Here is a 26,967-nt window from a genome sequence, read left to right as displayed (position 1 = left end):
TCACATAACGGTCCTGGTTTGAAGAGGAATGGGTGGCACTGGGAAAAACTCACATCCCAAGAGCAATGTCAGCAAATCTTGAACCCAGAGCTTTTGTTGTTGTTGTTTTTGGTGGTGGTGGTGGTGGTACATTTATTTATACCCCGCCTTTCGGCCAAAGGCCCTCAAGGCGGCTTACAAGAAAAATAAACCCAGGTATAAAAATACTACAATATAAACAATACAATATACAAACATTAAATTAAATGGTCCCCTACTCATTCTTTCCCCAAATGATTCCTACATTGCAGTAGGAATAGGCTATAGGGATCTAATGTCAGTGAAGCAACTAGATCCCAGAGGATGGAGATTCTTGTCAGAACTTGCAAGGAGGTGCATAAAGGAAGTGGTCAGACTGCTTCCAGGCTGCATTCAGATATGGGGCTTATCACATTCATTTAATGGATTAAAACAGTAGCACTTCTGTCTCAATTTCTAAAATTCCTTTCACACTGCAGTACCTCTTGCGTTAAGGAACTGTGGCTTTTTTGATCGAGATACCAGCATTTCACACAAATGTCTTTCACACTGCTGCAATGAACAGCAACTTGTTTTCATCCCTCACCTATTATACACATTCACACTGTAGTTCCCCCATAATTCACTGCTCAAGTTAGTGTCTGGACACAGGAGTGGGTGTGGGAAAAGGAGGGAGGGAATGCTGTTTCCCCACCTATATTGGAATACCAGTACAATTTTTGTCAGGCAAAAAAACCTGGTGTGCACCTAAAGGGTGGGAATGCATTGCATGCCGGGATGCCTGTCACATGAGCGGCTACAGCTAGCACAAAACTCCCATGATCTTCCACGTTTCCAGGGTTGCAAACAGATTGTTTCTGGTATTATTTATCATGAAAATTAGCGCTAAACTTCCACTATATTCCACTAGATTTCTGGAACTAGCTTGTACATTGTGTGAAAGGTCAAATATAATGAGCAAGTTACCAGGTAAGAAATTGTCAGAGTAATGGAATAAAGTGCAGTGTGACAGCAGCCCCAGTGAGCATGTGTGTGACAACTTGCAAAATGAAACTCTAGTTTTCTGTGAAGTAGTACAGATAAAGTATTACAGGGTATAGACCGAGGAAAACAGCTTTAGCCCCAGACCCTAAAGAGACCATCTGGTTAGATACTATGAATTTCAATTTGCCAATTGCCATAACTCAGATGTACTTCCTTGTATCTCATAATTTGCTATTACTACCAGCTTATCCAATAACTCCAATGTATTGTTTATTTATAGCATTTTACGTGCTCTTCTGCTGAAAAAGGCTCCCAGGGCAATCTACAAAGAAGAGTAATACAACAATCCCTGTCCTCGAGCTTACAATCTAAGAGACACCACACAAAAGGAAAAAGGGATTTGGAGGAAAGAGGATGAAAAAAGCAAGCTCAGAAGTTAGTTTGTCACTCTTATAACCACCAGATGGAATGGAAATAGTTCAAGAAGAGGAGAAGCCAAAATTTGCTATCAGCTGATCGAGTGGCCCTGCTTCTGTTCTCTCTCTTTGCTGTTACACCACTGTTCTTGGCTCTTGGAACAATACATAGTTGATATGACACTTCTTAAAGGACCTTTACTTAAGTAACATATAAGTCACTGGTGACTTTCAAGGTGTTGGGGAGGGGGGCAAAAAACAGCAAAGAAGAACTTTGGAAGAGAGACTGAATTTGAGGGACCATGGCCACTGCCTAGGCCACGAAGCTCCGCTTGCCCTGGTTCTGTCCGAAGGTAGCACAGCAGAAGTAGAAGCATGCTGGGCAGTAGACAGCTGTCCCTCCACCCAAAATGGTCCTTATGAATGGGATCCTGGTCAAGCACAAGGACATGTGGAGCTGCAGCCAAGCGGGAGGTGAGCCCCAATGTTACAGCTCTCCCACTGCTTCCAATGCAGGGAGCCACTTAGAGTGGGGGCCACCAATACATTGGGCAGAACCACTGGAAAGTCAAGACACTCTGGAGAGTACCTAGTATACTGAACTCATACGCAGCAGGAGTAGCTTGAGTACAATTGTTGCCAGGTGGGATCTGGTACATACTTTTCTTCCTTAGAGAGACAGTGAAACCTAAAAGGCCACAATTCTGTGCCCTAAAACACTTAAATCTTACTGAAGTCTGTGATTGTTCCATTGTTATCGAAAGAGGTTTAATGCACACATACAAGTCAAGCAAAGCATAAGAATTAGATTCATAAAAGAATAGTGTGCTGACATGGATTACTTGAAGTCAGAATAGTAAGCATGGGAGTCAAAGACTAGTTAAAACTGGGGCATGATCAAACATACTGTAATACAATATGGGCAGAGTTATAGGGATGTTTAACTATCAACAGATTGCAATTGGTGTTCACATGAGTAACTAGGATTCTATTAACAGCACGAAAGGTTTCATAGATAAGCATGTTGATTCTTAGTACTTTGCTAGCCCAGAGGTCTATTGTTTTGTCAATACATTGACTTAAATTTAAATTGTTCCAGATTCACGTCCTCTTCAGAGTCTTAATTCAACCAGTTGGCTTAAGTGAGGGCCTTTGAAGGTTTGGCACTGTGCTGTAACTAGATTTGAGGAACAGAAATATTCCTCCCTAGTAAAAGCCCCATCAGTGTTGGCAGCATCATTAAAAGAAGCAAATCCCTTCTTAGAAAACAGTCTTTGTTAAAAATGCTCCAGAGGAGGTAGAATGTGTACTATGTAGTCTGGACAATATTCATCAGGATGTTGCAATATTTATACTTTTAAGCAGCTCATAGAGATTAATGGGATTTCTACTGTATATCTGCACTGAGAACAAATCACCAGTGGTGGCTGGTGTCCAATGACATTGGTGGGGCAGAAGGCAGGGAGCCCAACCATAGGTAGAGCCACAGCCAGTGACAAGCAGAGGCAGAGTCAATGATAGGCACGGCAACTAAGGTTGCAGACACCCTTGTGGTTATACTGGCTTCATCGCTTCTCCACCTCTGTTTTTTTAATTCAGGTACACATGATATTCATCATGCTCCGCCCTTTTATTCTAAAATCTGGAGTATGGTCAGATGCATTTTGCTTTCAAGACAGCTTCACACCGACTTGAAAACTATTTGGACTACCAACCCATTGCCACTCCAAGATGTGTCCAATGGAAACACTTTGCAGTGGGTGGTCCTAAAAGGTGTGCTATCAACAGATATCAGCATTGGGGAAGGGTGTATTCCATCAAACAATAAAGATGTGTACAGCCGGCTGCAGATTCTTTTCAACCCACACCCATACAAAACAGCCTTGCTCCTTTTTAAGCAACTAGTGTGTACATAGCCTAATTCTAGCTTTGTCCCCATCCTCCTCCCTGCTGAGTTCTACGTGGGCAACACTGATGCAAAGGAGGAGGAAGCTGACAGGCAGTACCAGTTCTTGGACTGGTTGTAAGGTAGACAGGTGGTGGCTGGCTGAAGATTATAGAGTCATAGAATGGTGGGGCGGTGCCCTAATGATCCAGACTCCAGTGTAAATCACTTGTCTTTTGTATTAATTTAATCATGGACTAGTTTTATTTGAATTGCTCTAAATTTACTTTCATTCCCTAAAAGAATTTTCTTTTTGCAGTTCTGTTTCTGCATATCAGAGACAAGATTGCACTCTAAAAGGAGCCTACATATGACCAATGAAAACTGCTGTGGTGATGTATGCCCTATGTCACCCAGTCTTTTTATCCAGTCTGTAACCTAATCTTGCCTCCCATCCAACCTTCATTTGCCCTCAGCACTTTCCACTTTTCATTATTCTTCCTTTCCCTAACATTTTATAATTAACTAATCACCTTACTATTTCAAGTCACCTCGTTTTAGAAGAAGTGGGAGGCACAATGCAGGGGCAGAAACTTCTCCAACTCCATGGTTGTTGATCTGGGACCCCAGAAGAACAGTCATTTATCTTAACCCTTATCTGAGCATATGAACCTGAACACTGCATAACATGTCATCAGAAATGAAAATGTATGTAGATCGAGAAAAAAAGAAGGGCATGAGGACAAAGGACGGATGGGGAAATGGGAAGCGGGTGGGGGGAGTGAATAAGGGATCGTATCATTTTATTGTAATAATGTGAAAACCCTAATAAAGTATACATGAAAAAAAAATATTTTAAACATTGTTGTCAGGGGGTGCATGCACATTTTATGCTGACTGTTCCCTTAAGCACTAACCATTCTTATTGCCCAAATGCTGGGCAGCCAGTATAATTTTTTTCCCAATGGATTTTCATTCAGTTAGCAATCTACAAGATCCATTCAGGATATGCAAACCTACTGAAATACATAAGAAATGGTCATGGGAATCTTTCCTGATACAAAAAAGCATGTCATGCTTTATAGTTACTATTTATATAGAAGCATTACATTTATTTTTTACAATTTTATAGGCAAAGACCATGACAAACCCACAACAGTACCTACCCACTGTCTTTGTATTGCTTCTCCCTGCCCCTCCTTATGACTCCTAATCAAATTTAATGCAATGGAAAGGAAGAAAAAAGGGGGGTTGGGAGTTCTTTCTTCCTCATCCAAATTTTAAAATAAATAAACCATAGCTACGCAGATGAAAAATGTTAAAGGACAATTAAAAAAGAAAATGATGTTGGCATTATATAGAGGTTAAACTTCCACTGTTTTAGCATAGCTGACAGTGTGTTTGGATATATTGTGGCTTCAAATCCAAGGACCAAAAGCACATGACTTACAATTGGCACATTTCTTGGAAGGCACTCCAGCACTGAGACACAGTCTAGCCAGCCGGTTATGAATGAGAATGCTTTTCCACAAAAGGCAACGAGAGGCAGCTCATTTGGATGACTCAGATTCACACAAAATTACTTAGGAAATTGAACAAGTCACATTAAACTATTGTTTGCACATCTAAGATTTCTCTAACATCCCATCTTATCTCCTAGCCTATGTGCACTACAGTTATCTATACTCGGAGAGACAGACTGGGAGAGAATAAGCAAACATTCATTAATAAAATAGCTAAGAGCCACTTTAGATTCAACACACATTTGCATTATGAAGTACTGATGTACAGAATCAAGATTTTTTGGCATAGAATCTAGATAGTTTATTTGCCAGGTAGAAGGGAAACAACAACAAAATCTTATTCGGTCCTCTTATCTCACAATCCATGAATCCAGTGCCCTACTATCCATTCACAGCTATGACAACTTCATTGATTAGGTTGCCCACATTCCAAAGGGCGGGATATAAATCAAATAATAAATAAATAAATAAAAATAATTTGAAATTCACTCAAGCCAATCCTTCACACAATATGGTAAACACTTATCTTTCTACATTGGTATTATCCCAGAGCAGGTTAAAAAATAGTAATGTGTGAAGTGGCTACAAGAGAGATTTCAGAGAAAATAATTTTGCCAGCCTAATATATTGGGGATGGGGTGGAGGCAGAAATATCTAGCCAAAATATAACACATCACCCTATAATATAACACACAGGAAAAAAAGAATTCTGAATACAATCTAGCATGCGTCATTGTGGTTCCTGCTCTCTGTTTCCTCTCATGACCTCAGCCTTGAGAAGTAACTAAGATGCAGAATTAGAGAAGCCATCGGAGAGATAAGAGCTCTGGGCAACCACGTAGTCCTGAAGTCCAGGCTGTAAAGGAGCTAGACATAGACCTTAACTCAGGTACTGATCCCTGGATCCAAAACCATGTGCAGGCCTCTAGAACTCCTTACCCATGCACTCATGCCAAAGGCACCAATGAATCCCTCTGGAAATAATAAAACATCAGGCTAGCATGAAGTTCAAAGCTCTAGGAGATGTGGTGATTGTATGTGTTGGTTGAGGGCATGGGTGGTGTCTGTCTTGGCAACTTGGGGGCGAGGCTAGCCAAGTGTGTTCTCAGTACTCACCTGTATAAAATGCATGAACAAGGCTACAGTGGAGACTTGGCTTGGTTCAGCTGGCCAGAAGCAGCATGACCTTTGCACCTTCCTGCCAACTCACTGCTATCTCTGCTGCACATGATGTGGGCAGTGCTACACCCAGCTTATATACTAGACAAAAAGTTTAAACTTTCAGACTGGGTTGCCAACTGACCAGAAAAGCCTCATCTGCTCATTCTGTCTTTAAACTCCAGCTTTATCTGCAGAAGTCAGCAGGTAAAGCTTTTCATAGCATAAACATTATCCCTTGCTACAGTTTCCACAATAAGCTGCAGTTTAAAAAAAAGCACAGTGAAGAAGCTGGTTGAAAATTTGGCAACCCAAGCAGCAGAAGGCAACACAACTGACCTACCTGAGCTCACCAGAGCACACGTGAAGAAGGCTTTTCACTGGCTGAGGAGAAGCATGTGTCTAACTGCTTCCCCTAAACCTGGTACACAGTCACCCACATCAGCACTAAATAATGCTTGTCAGTTGCTGATCCAGCCCATAGCACCAGCTACAAGGCCTTCATTTCAGGGACAATTGGGAAGAAGTTGGAGATTGGTCTGAGTGCCCATTCATTTTCTACAATGACAGGGCTCTACCAGTGGTAAAGAGACTTTCTTGCCTGCCTAAACCCCCATCTTTTCCTCAGTTGCCTACCAAGTTGCTTGACCAAGATCAAAACAGTGTATATATTCCTGGATGACTGTTTCATAGGGAAGCCTGAAATACATTCCTAAGCATATGCTTAGAAACTAAAGAGACTTTTTAAAAATAAAACTGCCATCAACAGATTATTTCTAAAATTTGAAGATGTCATTATTTTGAAGCCAAAAATGTTTTAGTTTTTGAATACATTCTTATAGACACTAGTGTTTGTCATGAAACTTGTAACTATACACTAAGAGAAAATGTCAAGAGATGGCATTATGTTCTCCTGGAGAGAAATCCATGCCAGTGCCTCAGTCTCATGAAAGCTGGTGCCTCTGTGCATGACTGTTGTGATTGTATGTAACCACTTTGCCTGAGCAGAAGAACATCTAGGGCAGCTTTTGTAAGATCAGTTTTCTTTTGCAGGAGAGAACACTGGAGACTTATTGTGACTTTATAAAACTTTAATTAATTTAGCAATGTGCACATCAAGCAGGTATTATGGAGTGAACAGCATATGCAATTTGAGTCTCACAGCCACATCTGATTATGCTTCAGTCTCAAGACATAACTGGCTTACAACAAACTAGTCTTTGAGCTTCTCTTTTGCAACCAAAACAATTGCTTGTGGATGCCTTTCCGCAAATTCAAGATCAATGGCATGCAAAAGCAGTAGGAAGACTCTGATATAATTACCCATACAGGCTGCAATCCTGTTTCCACATACCTGGCAGTAGTAAACTCAATTAATCACATTAAGACTTACTGTACTTCTGCGTAGACATGTATAGGATTTTCCTATTAATATATCTGTGCTACTACCATTCCTGAGAGGATTACATTCAAATGAAAGTTCCACAAAGTATACACCAACACTGCCTTCTTATTATGGCAAGGTTTGGGATAAGCAATTTCCCCTATTCTGTTTCTTAATTGTTCCTTCCTCCAGCATTCTGATTAAACTCAGAGAATGTCTAAGGTTAATTCCAGAATTGGAGGACATGCCATTTATGGCAGTGTTCAATTCCTTCAGTTAATCTGTATCTTGTCCCCTCTCTACGTTCTTCATATGCATATGCGCATTGATACAAGCCTGCAAAAAAGCGATCAATGAAATCGTATTTAATTGCATCAAGATTCTTTTTGTGTTGTTGTTTTTTAATGTGTACAAGTGCACATGCCCCTGAACACTGCACAAACAGAATCCTGATGCGACCGTTTGCATGATTGCTCTTTGCAATGTTTTTGTGTGCTCTCAGGGCTGGCCCAAGACATTTTGCTGCCAGAGGCAGAGCAGCAAGTGGTGTCCCACCCCTAAATCAGAGTTCTCTCCACACCTCTCATTCACCAGCCCTCATGAAGTAACCAGTCATCTGCTCTGCACACAATTTTAATCCCAAGGTTACTCATTGGCCTGCCCCACAGTCACTTGCTCACTCACTCACACACACCTCTTGGTTACCCACAAAACAGTTTCAGAGTCAATTGACACACTGGGAAAGGCACAGCTTGACACGTCCATTGTATACTTGCATCTTCATTCTCCACTGTCTTTTATTTATCTCTGCCAAAAGTCCTTTGCAATTTTGTCCAACTCTTTCTCTTATCTCTCACTCAACATCAGCTCCTAGGTGCTATCAGTCATTGTTATTCATCAGAATGAGAGAGAGAGAGAGAGAGAGAGAGAGAGAGAGAGAGAGAGAGAGAGAGAGAGAGAGAGAGAGTTTCCACGTAGATTCTGTTCCAGGGTCACCATCCTCACTGCCCAGAGCAACCCTTCTCATCTAAGCCTGTCCAATTCTTCACTCCTGTCCCTTGCCAGGATCAAAACTTTACCAGGTCCTCATCTTTGATGGATTTCTAAATAATTCCTCTCCATTCCTCCTTTTCACCTGTCAACAGTTTTCCCATCCGGACAACGTCCCACAGTCAGGGGTGGCTGTGAAAAGAGAAGGAAGAGGAGTAAGACTGAAAGACGCTCTCTGTTCTCTTATTTCCTTCTGCCGCTTGGACTGGACTATACTGATACACATCCACATGTGCACACAAAGCACTCACGCTCTTTCTCTCACTTGCTCTGGTACCTGGACTTGCATGCCCACCAACAAGCATGCACACTCTCAGGTTATGTACAGAGACCATACATTTAAAGCACATGATTTCCCCAAACAACTCCTGGGAATTGCAGTTCATTTAGGGTGCTGGGAATTGTAGCTCTGTGGAGAGTTCCCAGGATTCTTTAGGAGAAGTCATGTGCTTTAAATGTATGGTTAAAAGCACTTCCCCTGACCCCCCCCCCCCACTGTAATCCCAATAGGACTGGCACACAGTGCAAACTCTAGCTGCTGTTATACTTAGAAAAACAGTAGATCTTTGGAATGATGGCTAGTTGTGCCCTTAGAATGAGGCCATAAACACTGAAGAAATGTTGTTATGTATTCTGGCACGAATACATGAGACAAGGGATAACAATGGAATTGTAGTATAACCATATACGTGGGACAACACAGTCAAAGTACATCTATAATTGTATAATCTAGCTCAAAACAAATGAGAAATAATAGGTTGGGGAGGTGTTTATTTCCATCTATCAGTCTAATTCTGACAGGCAATTCATATATGCGAAGGCTTTAATGTCAGACAACGCTGCTGAAATAACAATTGATTCCATATATAGTATCTTAGTCTCCGCACTTACTACTGTACCAAATCTTCTCTGGTGTGTTTGATTAAAACATCTTTTTGAAGGTCATCTAATCTTGCTTTGAAGATCTGGAGAGATTTCCCTTGGTTGTCTCTTTCAAAGGTTAATTACCTCCATTGTCAAATATGTGCTTTTCTTCTAATTTTAATGTGCTTTGGCATTACATTCAGTTAGAGCTGCACTGAATGTTCTCCAGCAAATATTTTTGTGTGAAAAGAAGCTTTCGGGGGCTCTGCAATGTTTCCTGACAGAACATCCCATGTTACCCTTTTCACCTCAGTATGCTGTTCTTCCCACCCCCAATCAGCTTCAGCACCATGGGGACAGGGGAATAGCTTTCACTCATCCTGGTAACAGTGACATCATCCCACAGCCTGTCAGGTATGGCTATGTGATGCCACTAATGGCAAACAAACCTAATTCAGAATGAGGGCAGTGTACACAAGGAACAATGAAGGAAATTAACCTTTGAAAAAGATTACTAAGGGAATTCTAATCTTCAAATCAAGATTAACAAAAAGTTTTGTGATACCTTAAGGACTAACAAATTTATTCCGACATAAACTTTTGTGGATTACGGTCCATCATCAGATGCATGAAGTCTTATCCTGAGTTGCAGGTACAAGGGCCTTCTCAGTGGTGGCCCCCAAATTATGGAATGATTTTGCTGATGAAGTGTGCCTGGCGCCAACACTGTTATCTTTTCGGTGCCAGGTTAAGAACATAAGAACATAAGAAGAGCCTGCTGGATCAGGCCAGTGGCCCATCTAGTCCAGCATCCTGTTCTCACAGTGGCCAACCAGGTGCCTTAACCAGGTTAAGGCTTTCCTCTTCTCCCAGGTATTTCAGCATGTGTTTTTTAAAGAATGTGTTTTTAAATTTGTATATTTGTTTTTAATTGCTGTAAACTGCCCAGAGAGCTTCGGTTATGGGGCAGTATATAAATGTAATAAATAAATAAATGTGTGTGTGCATGTATGCATGCGTGTGTGCACATGTGTGTGCGGTTGAGGGTGGCATAATTGTAAATAGTGAGGTCAGAAAGAAATTAAATGTAAAAATGCACAGACTATGGTAATTAACAAGATCTATTTATTAAAACAAAAAGAACACAGACATCCTGGTACTAGAAAGCCAAATAACATATATAGTGTGACAAGACTCCATTCTGCTGATTCAGTCCACAAGTGATAGCACTGAACATCTTGCTGGACAATGGCACTTCCCTCCCACAAGCCATGAGTGGCAAGTCTGTACTCTTTTACAGACTGTACCTTAATCTAAAACAGATACTCACCAGCAACTCCCTCAGCACTTAAACTTTAAAACTTTGGAAATTAAGTGGTTAATAAATAGCTGAAATAAATGCATAAGTAACAGATGTGGACAGAGGGATCAGATTTTGTGGCAGATCCAGATGCCAACTCTGACCCCATGTTTACTCTGCCAGCACTGTTACCGGACCTATCAATGTAAGAGATGGTAATATTGAAAAACCAAACCAGTGGGTGGATATTTCAGTCTCAATGGCATCACTTCCAGATTGAATCAACTCAATGGATTTTGTGGCTCTATCACATACTGCCACCCCACAAACTTCTCAGAGCAACAAAACTGACAGCAGGGTCTCCTCTGCAAACCTCAGCACCTGGGATGGTCTATGTGGGAGGTAGCAGCCAAATCTTAATTATGTCATTAAATTCTGTTTAAACACTTTTTTCACTGTACAGGACAGTTTCACTTCCATCTGTTTTAATCACTCCTGAGCAGAGGTCCTTAATCTGTGGTCCATGGATCCCAAGGCAAATAAACATATTAAATATATTATAGTTTGAAATAAATGGAACATGGTATCATTGTTCTCACAAGCTTATGAAAAGCCACAGAAGAAGACAGGCTGGTAACAGAAAGTGTACAGAGAAAACGACAGATTTCAGATTTTATGAATTGTATCTTTGGAAAAATGTTTTCAACAGCCCAACAATGTAATAAGTCAAACTATTATTGTGGCACTTAAAAGATGTTGACACTTGCCTTTAAAAGCAGTGCACCAATTGTGTTAATTTAATTGATACAAGAGCACAATGTTTAATTAACAGGACTTTTAATTGGTTATGAAATTTTCAAAGAGGGCATTCTTGTGTTGTATAGGACAACAAATAATCAGAACATGTGTAATGTTTGTGTATGCAAGTGTGTATCCTGCCTTGTCGCCCATATTTCCCCAGAGCATACTATGTTTTCAGCAGCAGAAACTTCCCCCCACCCTCTCTTGACTTCTTTGTATGAAGTTCAAAGGATTCTGCATGGAATGCATCACTCAGATTCTCCATAACGGCTGTGGACTAGAAGGAGCTTGTCAAAGCCAGTTGATCACTGCAGAACATTTTTTAAAAAATTAAATCAGTATTAGTTTCCTACATAATAAAAGCAGTGACACCTAAGTAAGCCCTGCCTAATTGCTCTAAAATAGGATTGAAAGGGGAGAGAAAGATTTACAACACAAACACAATCCTTTGCTGTTTTCACTCAGAAGTCCCATTGATTCACAGCAAAATTCTAACCATGTCTACTCAAAACTAAGTCCTATTGAATTCAATGGGATTTACTCCTCTATGTGGGATTAGCATTGCAGCTTTACTCCCAGAAAAGTGAGTATAGGATTAAAGCTTCATTTTGGGAAGGTTTTCAAAACACTGCCCTTTTCAACAGCCCAAGAAAATTTAAATTTGTTTGACTCTTCCTAATTAGAAAAGCAGAACACATTGTAATGGCGTTTAGATCTTCTGTACACAAGAGAGAAAGAGACTTTTGCTCCTGCTGAAAGCTATACATTTACTCAGTTTATGAGATTTTCAGACAAGCAGGAAAAAACAACAGTTTTCTGGACTTACAATGGGTTCTAGCTATTGCCATGAGGTCAACAAATCCCTTGTCAATCACAACCCTGACTTCACTTATTGGCTACAAACCTGAAAGGGTGGGGTTAGAGCAGCCAGCTACAAGCTCTTTTAACAGAAGTTGCAGGGAGGGTGGCTGACATTTTGGTGTATATCTCTTGAACCAGACCACCTAGAAACTTACTTTTTAAAAAATGAAAGCTGAGAGTCCAGCGATTCAGATGATTCACCCAGAGACCAGGAGAGGACCCCAAAAATCCAGGGTCTCCAATATCCAGGGACCTGGTAACCCTATACATTGCCCATCATAATGACTGGCATATTTATTTTGAGAGAGACCATAGCTCAGTGCTAGAGCACCCAGTTTGCATGCTGAAGGTCCAAGTTTCAGTCCCTAGCATCGCCTATTAAAATGACTGTGTCGCAGATGATGGGAAAGACTTCTGCAGACCCTGGAGAACCAGTAACTTTCAGAGTAGACAACAATTAGCTAATTAGATAAAGAGTCTGACCTGGTATCTTCAGGTAGGGCTGCGAGAAAACCCTGCCTAAAATCCTGAAGACCTACTGCCAGTCAGTGCAGGCAATACTAAGCTTGATGGACCAATAGTATGACTCGGTATAAAGCAGCTTCCTATGCTATAAGGTAGCTTCCTGTTTCTATGAAGGTCAACTGACTGACCTTCATAGAGCTGCTTGTCAGCGGTATAGGGACTGTGTTCAGAAGGGCAATTAGCAAAACATGGCTCTTTGGAACCTGACCCTAGTCTATTTGAATTCCAGTAAATGGTTTGGTAATACAACATTAATTTATTTCCGTTGGGACAGTCATTAACATACATGTCTGCAAATAATGGTTTCAAAGAATGAAGGCCTGTGCTAAAAGACAAATCGGGAACTTGGACTGAATTAACAAGTAGAATTTCTAGAAGGAACAATCTTAGGATCCACTTCTGTCAAGTAATACTTGTGTTAATAAAGAAACATAAATGTGTGTAATAAATTCCTTCGTTCATGTGGTGCCACCATATTGGGAGCCTGGGGCTACCACCATACTTTTGCTTACTGACAGTCACTTAGGGCTAGCAAGGTGTACAACAGATGGCAGGAGTGGTCAGTTCAGATAGCACCAATCACATTTTGAGGTGTGGGAGCCAGTAGCGGCCAGGGTGGTGCAGCATAGCTGCCCTCCTAACACTAGTGTCAATGCAGATTACTGGGCTGGGGAGGGGCAGACACATCCGCAGAGCCAATCCAGTGCTCCTGCAGTGTGTTTGTGCAGACCCAACCTCACAGCTGCCCTGTCTTTAACAAAACCACTGTTGACAGAAGGCAACTTGGGCCCACCACACTGGCCGCTACTGGTGGAAGCCTGGATCCAGGGTCTCTCTTTGGACCTTGACAGCACAGACCATCTGTTCAGAGCTATTGGGCCCTGACAGCACAGGCCATCTGTTCAGCTCTATGCTGGATATATAGTGGTCTTGTGTCAGAAAAAAGTACAGTTTAACCCAACCATTCCAGCATGTCAGAACAAATTGTGATTAGGGCTTATTACTCTCAGCCAGTGTTCTGACCTGGACTACCAGCAGGCTTAGAGAGAAGCCGGCCAAATCAGTTATACCACCCACAGAAGCACCAGATGGGGACCCTGATACCAGGCCTCAATCCAGCAACCAGAGACTATCTGGGCCAAACTGAGTCCCACCAAAGAATCATCACGCTCACATGCCAACTCGGCTCACCACCATTGACAGCATGTCCAGCAGCAAATGTTAGTGGGAAGTGAAGGAGTCCCAAGCTCCAGGCCAAAACAGCTGCCCCTTTAAGAATCTCCTCCTCAGCAAGGGGGCAGGGCTTGGGAAAGGTAGTCAGGAGTCATCTTTTCCTTGGTATGCCAGGGCTCTATGGAACTTGTATCTGACCATGTTTACTTCCTGTTCTTGCCAATCAGCCTTTTTCTCTGGCAGGCTTTTCCAAACCATACTACTGCTCAGTCTGCTTGCTCCATATTCCTATGGCCTCATGCCTGCCAGGTATATTATTATTATTATTGTGTGTGCTACGTGCTTTTCCTTCACCACCGGATAACCACTGAAAGGATCCAAAACAATTATCTTCCAAAAGCATTTGTAACATGGTCTCTTTGCTCACCTGTTCTCGCCTTGTGAGCCGTTATGCTCTAGAAAATATGGATCAATATGCACTGGAGTTATTACCAGGTGTTGTAAACCCTGTTTTGGGGCAAGACAGACAGACAATGACCTTCTGTTTCTGCTCCTAGTGTACTGTTTGCAGTTTGAGTTTCCTAAAATACTAAGAACAATTTTGCTTTTCTTCTCTGATACGTCTCACTCTATATGCCATCCTGTTCCATCGGAGAAGCAGAAGCCTGCTGATTAGACAACTATCAATACATCCGAGATGTGCTTGTTAAAGCATTACATTTGAAGTGGGTCTAATATTTGCATTGGTAATCAACTTTCCTTCACCGCAGTTTCTGATTTTGCATTTTATTTCTATTTGAAGTAAAGCATTGTGACCCACAAAAGCTTCCACTTCTTCTGTACTTACATGATTTTGATCCAGTAAAATTTTACCAACTTTTAAAGTTGCAATCCTATATACACTTATACTCAGTGGCTCTTACTTCTCAGCAGACATGTACAGGATTCTGCTTTTAGTCATTTTTAAGTAATCGTATCAACTTCCTACACCAAACAATGTAAAAGTAAAATCAAGAGTTGGTTCAGTATAAATGAAACTCCCTTCCAGAATATTCCCTTGGCCTCTAGTTAAACTACACATGCAGTATATTTGTTCAGACACAGACCTATCCTTTTAAGCCTGAATCCCTTTAAAACACAAGACACTGATGGTAATTATTAATCTGCCTTAACTGAAGTTTGCAATCCTATTTCCCTAGCCCCAGGCAATTGATTTCCATGGAAAATCCACTGACAATTTTAAATTTAATGTTTTCCAAAAGGGGGAAAAATTAACTATTCCACGGTGAGAGCTAGCAGGGAAGAAAAAAGCTGAAATAATATGAAACCTTATGAAAACCTTGGTGTATTTTTGCTTTGTTACTGTAGTCTGCAGTATAGAAAAATACCCAATCTATTACATTGTGGTAGTTCTACCGCCAAAATGAAAACTTTATTTACAGTAATTTACTTTTAGTGATAAAGTTGTTTACATTACATTAGTTGTCTACTGAGACTTTGCTCTCTAGAGATTAATGCCAAACTATGCTCAAGAAATGGAGAAATGGCTTTTTACTTGGCAGGTTACATTCATCAGAGTTTAGAACATTTTAATACTACCCTTCCACTCAAAAAAACCCCAAAAGGTTGATTAGACAATAAACAGGGAATAAAAGCACAATTTAATATTTCAGTAAAAAGCAGAAGATTAAAAAGAATCTTTGTGAATGTTTTGTTATGATCTATTCTGAAAAGTTACATCTATAACCAAAAAAACTTTCAAAACCTCTTCATCAGGTGTCCTGGCTCCTGCCCAAACCCAACAGCAGGTGCACTTGCTTGTGAGGAAAGAAATGATACTTTATTAAAGCAGATTAAGGTTACAGACTCAGGCTGTGGACCCACTAGTTCCCAGATCAAAGCATTTTCATTGGCCACACCTGGAGGGGGAATGGGTTGATCTGCCAATCAGTTGCAAAATCTCTTTGAAGCTGAATTTTTTAAAAAAGCACTCAAGCTGATTCCTTTTTTTACAATAAAAAGTGGTGGGGTTTGACTAGCATTGTGTGCCACATTTTCAGAAGAGAGAGGGGGAGACACATTGGAACTGACATCACAGTGTTTGTGTTTTTACCTTCTGAGGCATGGAAAGGTCAGACACAATCCAGGAGCAGTTACAAGGTAAGGGTTAGCAAGAATAAGTCTTATCTAGGCACAAAAGCCAGGGTTTACAAGCCCAAGATCTGTAACAAGAATTCCAAGGCTGCATGGGAGCTGCAAAGTGGTTTCAACAAGTTTCATCCCCACCCACCTGCTAAGCTTTTCAGCAGAGGAGTAATTGTCCAACTACTCACAAGAATCGGCACTGTGAGCATTCCTGGCCTGAAAGCAGGTCCTTCTCCAAGGGCGACAAGTCTCCTGCCTTCTCTTGATGTGCTGTCTCTCCCCAGGAAACATCACTGAGTGTTCCTACTCCTCAAAACTGTCCCGTTCTGCCATGGCAGGCTGTTCCCTTGAGTTTCCTCATCCTCCACAGCTCCTGGGTCTCCCGCTTTGTCAGGTCCTGGTACATCCGGGGGTGGAAGGAGGGCTTCATCTGCTGCATAGTCTCATCCTCCCTTTCTGAGCCCTCATCCTCAAGTACCTTCCACTCCTGGTCTGAATCCAAGGGCTCAGAGAGAACCATGACATCAGCTAGATGATAAAGCAAGTGTCTCAAGGCAGAATGTGGGAGGAAGTAGCAACATTCAAACACAGCAGTGCAGCTACGTATTTGTAGACCTGGACTTAGGGCTGGTTCACATATGAGCCAAGATCCGCATTAAAAACGCTGCTTTTTCCATCGCAATTGATTTTGACAGTTCACATACATCCGCCCTCGCTATGATTAAATTGGCTATATTTCTTGTTAGCGTTCACATGCATTCGCATTTATTGCTATCAGTGTTTCCTTGTTGCTGTGCCCACACGTTAGAATGTTAACTGTGGAGGCAGGGAAGAGGCGGTGTTTCCCTAAAGGAAGGGAGGCATGGCCACGCCATGGCACGCCAACAGCAAGAAGGAAGGATTAGGCTTTCACATTAGTCCTCCGTGCAGCTGTGATGCAGCATCACGGAGGGAGGGCGCTTGAAAGAAGGGGAATTGCTTACAGCTGCCCCCCCTCCCTGCGGTGCAGGCTTTCTCCAGTCTCCCTGGCTCCCACCCATAGCTGTAAATGTTTATACTGCCCAGTGTGTATATTTTTGTGTTTGTGTGTGTGCGCACACACAACCTCTTTGTGAATGAGAACTTAGTTACAACAGGGCTTCTGCAGGAGCTTTCCCCGGGCTGCGTCCAAGCTGGAAAGTGTTAGATGGGGGGGTCGTGTCAACCCTCCTCTCCTCCCCCTCCAGAAAACCAAGCAGGGCTGCCCTGGTGCAACCCATGGCAAGTCCTGCTCTCTGAGCTGTATCTTTTCCCTCCTCCTCGGTCACGGGCAGCTTTCACGTTAGCTGTAGGGAAGACAGACTTTGCTGGCTGGCAGGACTGCTTGCCGCTGCTGCCACCTTGGAGGGGAGGGGAGGGAAGGGGAGGAGGGGTGCTAGCCCACCTGTGCCCCAGGGCACCATCCCTAAATACCTGCCTAGTCTCTTCCCCACAAACTGGCACGGAGGGAAGCGGTTCCTCCTCCCCCTGGCAGATAGAGGCGCAGGAGAGAGTGGTAGCGCAACACCCCTTCTCTTCTCTCGCTGCCCCCACCCGGCTTGTAAAGTAAAATAGCACATAAAGCGACCGCAAGTTTGTCTGTCAGCGGCAGGAAACAAAATGATGTCCATAGACAGTGTAAGGGGCGGAGAAAGAGAGAATCTAAAATGGCGACCAGTGGAGGATGCGACCACACAGCAGGTTGGCACCGAGGCGGGTGTGGATTTTTAAGCCAATTTTGATTTTTATCACATCGACTTAATCCGTATTTAAAGGCAAAAGCAGCTGAATGCCCTCACATTGGCAAAAATGTCATGTAAACGGTCCAAATTAAAAGGATCTGTAAAAAGCATCAGATCCACATTATACTGGCGTCTGATCAGGCCCTTAGTGAACTTATGGAGAGAGGGGGCCTTGAAACGGCCATATGTATTTCTTCAGGTGTGAACCATATAGTTAACATTTCTCTTCTCCACACCCTAATTTCATGCATTGTAACTGTTTCTGTGTTCCTGATATGTTAGGAGTGAAAAACCAGTTTGCCAACCCTACTTTAAAAAAAAAATACTCTGAGCATATGCAGTTTTCCCATTTTAAATTTGCAGGAATCATAGCAACATCATGACCACATGAATAAAATGCAATTTGCTTCTGCTGCCCTGATGCTCAACACATTTACTTGTGAGTAAGCATCATTTTGTATAGAATATACCCAAGATGGGCCCAAGACCAGATGGCTACACTCTTTGAGGATGAAGTTGTTGGATTTTGGAGTGACCTTGACTCTGCTGTTGCTGCAGTTTCAGATGAAGTATCCAATGCTGGAGTCAGTGATGTGTTCGGTTTCAGCTTATACAGTCAGCTGATGTGGACAAGGTACTGGTAGCTACATGCCCAACCATGTGCCCTCTTGATCCCTGTCCCTTTTGGCTTATTAAATATAGCAGAAGGGGTTTACCTAGTTGGTTCCAGAGTGTGGTTAGCGCTTCACTATGTGAGAGGGTGGTCCCTGTGGCCTTGAAAGAAGCAATGGTGGGGCCACTCCTAAAGAAACCAGCCCTGGAGCCCTTGCATTAGAATAATTATCAACCAGTCGCAAATACCTCCTTCTTGGGGAAGGTGGTAGAGAGTGTAATGGTGGGGCAGCTTCAGGCATTCTTGAATGACATGCATTATCTATATCCATTCCAATCTGGGTTCAGGCCTCGCCATGGAACTGAGTCAGCCGTTGCCCTGATAGATATCATGGACTAGGGTGCCAGGTTCCTGGCCTGAGACTGATCCTGTATCGGAGAAGAGAAGTCAGCCAAGTGCAGGTGTTCATGCAACTCTGTAATGGGAAAAACCACAAGGTGGAAATCTCCCTTCCCCCTGCACAACTTTTAAAAATACAGAAGACCTCTTGGTTGCCAGGCCCGGCCTCCAAGAGGTCTTCTGTATCTTTAACAGTTGTGCAGGGGGAAGGGAGAATTTCACCTTCTGGTTTTTCCCATTACAGTGTTGCAAGAACACCTGCACTTGGCTGACTTTCTCTTGTCCTAAAGATACAGGATCAGTCTCAGGCCAAGAACCAGGCAACCCTATATGGACCCTAAGGAGAACCTTTGGCAAGCTTGGGAGGATTCAGAGTGGTGTACATATGTTTGGGAGGGGTTTTCTGTACTGATGAAAGAAATGAAGAAGACATGGAGGATATGCCTCTAGAAGCCTCTGGGCCTTTTAATAGAATTGCTGAGAAAAGCCCAGAAAACCCACCTTCGCCTGAACTGGCCAGTGAAGAGTCTTTACTGGCACCCAGCCCAGATCTAGTCTAATGAGAAGGCTAAAGAAAACAATTATGAGGATAGCTTTAACTGAGCCTGAACTTACATTCTCGCCAAGGTCATGCAGATTAGAAAGTGCTCTCTGCTCCTAGAAGAAGCCCTTGGCTTAAAGCATTTGTGAGAAAAGGCTAACCTGTAGAATACAAGTGCCCTCTCCCCTCTCATATAAAGGTGCAGTGAAGCTTGTTTAGATTTGTTGCAACAGCTCATCAAGTTGCTGCCTCCACCTTGCCTAGTTTGTTCCTGAGATACATCTAGTTTGTTACTGTTTTGTATCCTGAGCAGGCCCAGTGCTAGCACATGACCAGGTTGCGCACTGGCCCGAGGGCCCAGGATCTCACGCAGGGCTGGGATAAGTGCAGGCTAGCAACAGGCAGCTCTACAGCAACAAAGTCTATCCTGCTCAGCTGCACCACTGCTGTGCAAAGATGAGCAGCAGGCCAGTTGCTGCCCCAGTCTGTCCTGAGTTTCATGCATGGGAGAAGGGGCAAAGCTTACTGGCCTCTAGCAGCAGAAGCAAGGCAATGCTGAGGGGAGGAAGCTGCTGAAAAACCATCTCTATTCTAATGTCTACTCAGAAGTAATCCCTGTTGAATTCAGAAGGGCTAATACATGTCTACTCAGAAGTAAGCTTCAATGGGGCTTACTCCCAGGTAAGTGTGTACTGAACTGCAGCCTAAGAGTGAGATGTGGAGCTTGGAAGGAAGGTAAGAAGCCTTTCCTGGTTTTCTTAGACATTACTGTAATCCAATAATGTCTGGTCAGAAGTAAGCTCCATTGGATTCAATGGGAATTACTCCCAGGTAGGTGCATTGGATTGCAGCCTTAATTACATAATAATTATTGTTTCCCCACCCCCTCATTCCCTTTGCCCCACTGATCTGATAGTGGCTCTGTGTGTGTGTGCTTATGCATGCACATGTATGTGCATGTGTGTTAAGACCTTTCCTCTCTTACAGGGAAGCTTCCATTGTTCAGATCTGTACTGGGGCTTTTGTATATGAATTCCCTCTCTTCCCCACCTTGCCTCCCCAACAGCCAAGTTGTAGCTGGTAATCTATTATTTTCATTTATATTCTGCTTTTTATATAAGGAGCTCAAAGATGGTTCTTCCTCTCATTTTATCCTATCAACACTCCTGTGAGGTAGATTAGACTGACAGACAGTGACTGGCCCAAGTGAGCTCCATGGCTGAGCAGGGATTTGAAACCAGGTTTGGCAGGAGGGCCTAGTTATCATTTGTCTCTTTAATTTGGAAACTTGTACATTTGTAATGCTTGATGGTAACATGACATGTTCAGAGACTAATAGTTTGTCCCTAGAAAGGCCCCTTTTTTCCAGTCCTTCATATAAAGTGCTATATTAGTAGTACTAATAGCATTAAATCTCCACCAGCGCTGTGTGTTTATTCTTCACTACACGTCAAAAGTGATTCCTCTTATTAGACATGTTTATGAGGGTTTCTGATAGACTGAGGCACGCTGGAGTGTTGTGTTGCATCTGCGTTTATATAGGTCTACACTATCTGAAAGTTTTAGTTTCTATGCGTGTAAGCCCTGTGATGTGGAAGTATTCTTTAGTGTAATTTTTGTACACTATACACACTTAACATATAGGTGAATTATAGCTGAATTATTGTGAATGCCTTTTTTTAAGAAATAGAATTTTAACTTTTAAAAAATAGTATTTAAGAGGGCAGCCTTTAATCTACTGTCCTGTCTTGGCTTGCCCTGGTGCTCTGATACAACAGTGCCACGTGGCAATAAGGGGTTCTAATATTAATTCTAGAATGCCTCCTAATATCTCAGCACAGCTGAGTAAGTTGTGAGTGTAGGGAAAGGGCCATTGCAGCATCTGCCTTGCATACAGAATGTCCCTCAAGTTCAGTCCTCAATGGAATCTCCAGGTAGGAGAGACGCCATCAGGGACTGAACCTGAGGGACCTTCTGGGAGAGACTCCTGCCTGAAACTCTGAAGAGCTGCTGCCAGTCAGTGTAGACAGTACTGGGTGAGATGGACCAGTGGTCTGACTCAGTATAAGGCAGCTTCCTTTGTGGGTAGAAAATCCTGGTGGAGAACTGAATTATGTTTTTTAAAGTGCTTTTTCAAGGATCTTTGCAAATGACAAAAGAGGATGGATTCAACCTCCCTGCACATACTTTTTTGTCTGTGAAAACATTAAAGTAGAGAAGTCAACAGAAACAGTGAAAAATGAGAATTATTTTTCAGTACACTCTGTGGAAGATCCCAGGCTCTGACGTTATTCATATAATTTGCCTATCATTAACATGGTAAATCAGAATAAATTCTTGGGAGCTGAGGCCTACAAAATAGGTAAATTTACCATAACAAATTAAAATAAATCAAAATTTTGTATTTTTATTTCACAAGAGGGGGTTGCAATATTAGTGAAGATTTGTTTTCTTTGAAAGGGGTGGGGCCACAAGGAAGAAGAAATATGGTTTGAGGGAGAAAGGGAAGAAGCAAGGGCCCACTGATACCCTGTGCCTAAGGGCCCCTAGAAACCTGGAGCCAGCCCTAATCCTGACACGTGCGTAGTTTGCTCCAGTTTTCATACCCCATTATCACTCCATTTGTTAAGTACACAGGTTCTTCTTGCAATATCCATTGATATGCCAAGTATAAGTGAGACAGACTTGCTGCGTTTTCTAGTAATGCCCATTAATGCACCAAGCACAAGTCTCTTTTGGTGCTTCTTCTGCAGTGTTTGGATAGAAAGCTTTTGGTTTTCCTCCATGGGAAGGAGAGGGCATGTCCCACCCCAACCCCATGTAAGAGAGCAGACATCTCCCTGAAAACAAGGACCTCAACCAATTCGATAATCCAGATTCGGCATTTGTCAGAATACGTGGTAGCCCTCTGAAAAAGAGGGAAGGACAGTCTTTACCAAAGGGCCCCAAGAGGGCCTCAAAAGTCTATGGCCCACAATTGGGCCAATAGCTTTCAAAATAATTATGTGTTTTGTACCTGTAAATAAACAAAGGTTTGCCTTGCTTGTTTGTTTCTCTCTTCCCTACCTTTCCTTTTTTTTGTTCTGCCCACATGCTGCCAATTTAATCTCAGATGCCATGTATACATGAGGCTTTCTGTACACAAGGCAGGGCTGCGCACAGTCCTCCCTATCCACCTTGTGATCCCAATCTATAGGCCCCAAGGAGGGCCAATCCCAAAGATGGGACCACTCACTTTGCCATGAATCCATCCCTTAAGTTATTTGGGGGTGGAGCTAAGGGGCTTTTTACAAAATAAAAATATGGTCAGGGGGAGGATCAGGCAGGTGCTCCCAGCACCTAATGGAATAGTTTTGCTTAGCAGCTGATAACTAGGACAATTCTATCCTGAGCATTGGCTATCACTGCTGCTTCACAAGCAGTTTCTTTGCATGCAGGGAAGCCACCCACAAACAAGCCATGACTGGCACTGTGCAGAATGATTCCTCCTGCTTATCAGCTGATAAACAGAAAGATTCCTTACTGCAGGGTGCTGCTCCTTTGCAGAAGCTCCCCATGAAGGGGATTTGGTGTGCAGGGTTTGAGGACCTACCTCCTTCCAAGAAGAGGTCCCTTTCCCATCTGACCTTCTCCTTCCTACCCTGATAGCCCAGGATCACTCTAGGACACTGTACCCAACCTATGGCAATCTGGGGCTATCTCAGTCCAACTTGGCCGAGGCCTAAATGCTTCCAAAGAGGCCCAATTTGGCTCGGTCCTCAGCTGAATACAGAGCACATCCCTAACACAATAACAGACAATAGTCCATGGTCCACCTGTAGACCATTGGTCAAGTTGCTGCGGAACAACTTGTGACTGATTACAGGGAGGCTTTTCCTTACTGACAGACACCTTTCTTGCATAGGAGTTCCCAAAAAAAGAATTACAATGGACTAAGAACATAAGAGCCTGCTGGATCAGGCTAATGGCCATCTAACCCAGCATCTTGTTCTCACAACCTACTAACAACCTACTACCGGTTGCCTTAAACAGATTCCTGCAAGGACGACCTGAGTGGAACAGAAAACGCTGTTTGGAGACAGGATGAATCTTCAGCTACCCCCTAATCTGTCCAGCTGCTTGGGCAGTTTCTGAGCCCTACTGTCCAGAGCCCCTCCCTTCAACCCAACTCTATGAAAAAACTAAACAGGGAAGGTTTTGGTTTATGTAAGCTTAGTGGACACAGAACTTAGCAAAACCCCATGAAATGTCTTTATATTTCACTCCATCGGTGGATGGAGCCTAGGACACCTCTGTGAGTTGCTTGCTGGGCACTTTGAGGACAACATCATTCATCTCTGTAGTGAACTAGATGCCATGACTGATGCAGCTCCAAGTGAGGTTTCCAAAACTCCAACGAGCTGTGTTTTGTGGGATCGGTTTCAGGTTTTGCAGCCTGTTAATGTTGACAGGGTGCTTGTGAGCATGTGCCCGATGACATGTCCTGTCACCCTTTGCCCTTCATGGCTGATTAAAGCTAGCAGGCAGGGCATGACTGTGTGGGTTCACGGTGCGGTGAATGCATCTTTGCATGACGGGGTGGTGACTGCTGCCTTGAAGGAGGCACTAGTGTGGCCGCTCCTGAAAAAACTCACTTGGGACCCAATGGTATTTAACAACTACCATCCAATCGCAAATACCCCTTTATATAATTTTATTCTGTACCGGTATCCTTTAGTAAAATCTATTTACATAAAAATGCTCTTGATCTAGCTTGCTGTAAAATATTTTCTCACCCAGTATATGTATTAGCAACTCAATTAAAGAAGCATGAAAGTCAAAGGCAAAGCTCTGTCATTAAAACATTTTTTGGTACCTCTATGTCCTTGTATATTTATCTGGCTCTGTAATATCAAGCTGTGCTAGACTATCCCTGTAATGCCCAGGCTTAGTGAAACGGAGACATATGAAAGTGAAAACTTCACTCAGTATAAGAGACTTGTTATAAAACATTCAGTCAAGCTTTTGGATTCAGAGCACATGTTGAGACACCTGTTGCTCATCTTAGCTGGAGATCTGAACAGTACTTTAGTTAACAGCGCAATAAAATAGAATACAAAGCAATCTCACATGGACCAAATGACTACAGTGACTCATTATTCTAGGATTTAAAGTGATACAATAACAAACCAAACGAGAAAGCACAATCCAATAAATGACTGCATTTCAGGAAGCATTTTTACCAAGTTTGTTCTTTCACTGTGAGGGGAATTCATGAGAACAGCACAAGGTGTCTTTGTGCATGGTAATCATGAAAGGGCCACATATTTATTAATGGGTGCACAACAACCGCCATCAAAAGAAAGCATTTCGTAAGTGCAACAATATATGGTCATAACAAATAAATAAATAATCCCACATACCAGAAGTAAACCCCACTGAATTCAGTAGGACTTACTGGGCTCCTGCCACCCTGGGCTCCTACTGGGAGGAATCTAATAAATCTAATAAATAAATAATAAGCAAAAATAAAATACAATAAAACAGATGTGAACGAAATAGCTATCTTCAGGAGGAGGAGTCTGAGTGTTTGTTTGTTTTAACCTGCCCTGCTCTGAAGAAGGTAACACATTCTGTCCTTACTTGGGCTACCTGAGAAACAAGGACCTTTTCCCCTTCTCCAACTGTGCATTCTAGTTGCACTTGCCCCGCAGTTACCCACAATGTGATGGGGAGAGTTGAGGAGCCAGGGCTCCATCCACATGAGAAGGAGCAACACCTTGGTTGCCTACTGGCAGGGACAGTGGAGGCTGATCCATTAGGGCTAATGGGGCAGTGCCCTACTAAACTCAGACTGCCCTCATCCAGACCCCACCTGCCTGTCTCCTTACTTACAACCAGTCCAGTGGATGGCGCTGGCTGTCACCTTCTTCCTCAGTCCCAGTATTGCCCTTGCAGAACTCAGCAGGGAGGAGTATTGGGGAAAACTAGAATTGGTTGGTTCCACCTGTCATTGGCTCAGGCTCTGTTTGTCATTGGCTCGAGCTCCACCTATTTATTTATTAAATTTATTTATTAAATTTCTATACCGCCCCATAGCCGAAGCTCTCTGGGCGGTTCACAACAGTAAAACTTCAATATACAATAAGCACAAAGAAAACTTTATAAACATACTAAACTACAAAAATACTGGTATACTAAAACCTGAATTAAAATGTTAAAAAGTTAAAACATAGAAGTTAAAATGATAAAATGCCTGGGAGAAGACGAAGGTTTTAACCTGGCACCGAAAAGATAGTAATGTTGGCGCCAGGCGTACCTCAACAGGGAGATCGTTCCACAGTTTGGGGGCCACCACTGAGAAGGCCCTTTTTCTTGTTGCCATCCTCCAAGCTTCCCTCTGAGTAGGCACCCGGAGGAGGGCCTTCGATGTTGAACGAAGTGTCCGGGTGGGTTCATATCGGGAGAGGCGTTCCAACAGGTATTGTGGTCCCAAGCCGTGTAAGGCTTTATAGGTTAAAACCAGCACCTTGAATTGAGCCCGGAAACATATAGGCAGCCAGTGCAAGCGGGCCAGAATCGGTGTTATATGTTCGGACCGCCTGGTCCCTGTTAACAATCTGGCCGCTGCATTTTGCACGAGCTGCAGTTTCCGAACCGTCTTCAAAGGCAGCCCCATGTAGAGCGCATTACAGTAATCTAATTTAGAGGTTACCAGAGCATGAACAACTGAAGCAAGGTTTCTGTCCAGATAGGGGCATAGCTGGGCCACCAACCAAAGTTGGTAGAAAGCGTTCCATGCCACTGAGGCTACCTGAGCCTCAAGTGACAGAGATGGATCTAAAAGAATGCCCAAACTACGAACCTGCTCCTTCAGGGGGAGTGCAACCCCATCCAGGACAGGATAAACATCCACCATCTGGTCAGAAGAACCACCCACTAACAGCATTTCAGTCTTGTCTGGATTGAGCTTCAGTTTATTAGCTGTCATCCAGTCCATTGTCGCAACCAGGCACCAGTTCAGTACATTGACAGCCTCACCTGAAAAAGAGAAGTAGAGTTGTGTGTCATCAGCATACTGGTGACAACGCACTCCAAAACTCCTGATGACTGCACCCAGTGGCTTCATGTAGATGTTAAAAAGCATGGGGGATAGAACTGACCCCTGCGGAACTCCATACTGGAGAGCCCAGGGTGCCGAGCAGTACTCCCCATGCACTACCCTCTGGAGATGACCCACCAAGTAGGAGCAGAACCACTGCCAAGCAGTACCTCCAACTCCCAAATCAGCGAGTCTCCCCAGAAGGATACCATGGTCGATGGTATCAAAGGCCGCTGATAAGTCAAGGAGAATCAACAGAGTTACACTCCCCCTGTCTTTCTCCCGGCAAAGGTCATCATACAGGGTGACCAAGGCTGTCTCTGTGCCAAACCCGGGCCTGAAACCCGATTGAAATGGATCCAGATAATCGGTCTTATCCAAGAGTGTCTGGAGCTGGTCCGCAGCCACTCGTTCCAGAACCTTGCCCAGGAATGGAACATTTGCTACCGGCCTGTAGTTATTAAAATTTTCCGGATCCAGGGAAGA

General features: G+C 43.0%; 2 long non-coding RNA genes across 2 annotated transcripts; one reads left to right on the top strand and one right to left on the bottom strand.

The window, feature by feature from the left end:
• Window positions 1–10,393: 10,393 nt before the first annotated feature.
• LOC133385865 (uncharacterized) lies at window positions 10,394–15,791 on the bottom strand. The gene is made up of 3 exons (XR_009762985.1): window positions 15,708–15,791; window positions 14,370–14,449; window positions 10,394–11,691 (listed from the first exon to the last, which is right to left on the bottom strand). It is a non-coding gene; the product is annotated as an uncharacterized LOC133385865 (long non-coding RNA).
• A 185-nt stretch (window positions 15,792–15,976) lies between these two features.
• LOC133385866 (uncharacterized) lies at window positions 15,977–24,297 on the top strand. Its single transcript, XR_009762986.1, has 3 exons — window positions 15,977–16,102; window positions 18,211–18,481; window positions 23,433–24,297. It is a non-coding gene; the product is annotated as an uncharacterized LOC133385866 (long non-coding RNA).
• The last annotated feature ends 2,670 nt before the right edge of the window (window positions 24,298–26,967 follow it).

This window comes from Rhineura floridana, chromosome 5 (assembly GCF_030035675.1).
Source record: "Rhineura floridana isolate rRhiFlo1 chromosome 5, rRhiFlo1.hap2, whole genome shotgun sequence".
In the NCBI taxonomy this organism is placed as follows: domain Eukaryota; kingdom Metazoa; phylum Chordata; class Lepidosauria; order Squamata; family Rhineuridae; genus Rhineura; species Rhineura floridana.
The sequence above is the reverse complement of the archived record's forward strand: the minus strand, read 5'-3'. Positions and strand labels throughout refer to the sequence as shown.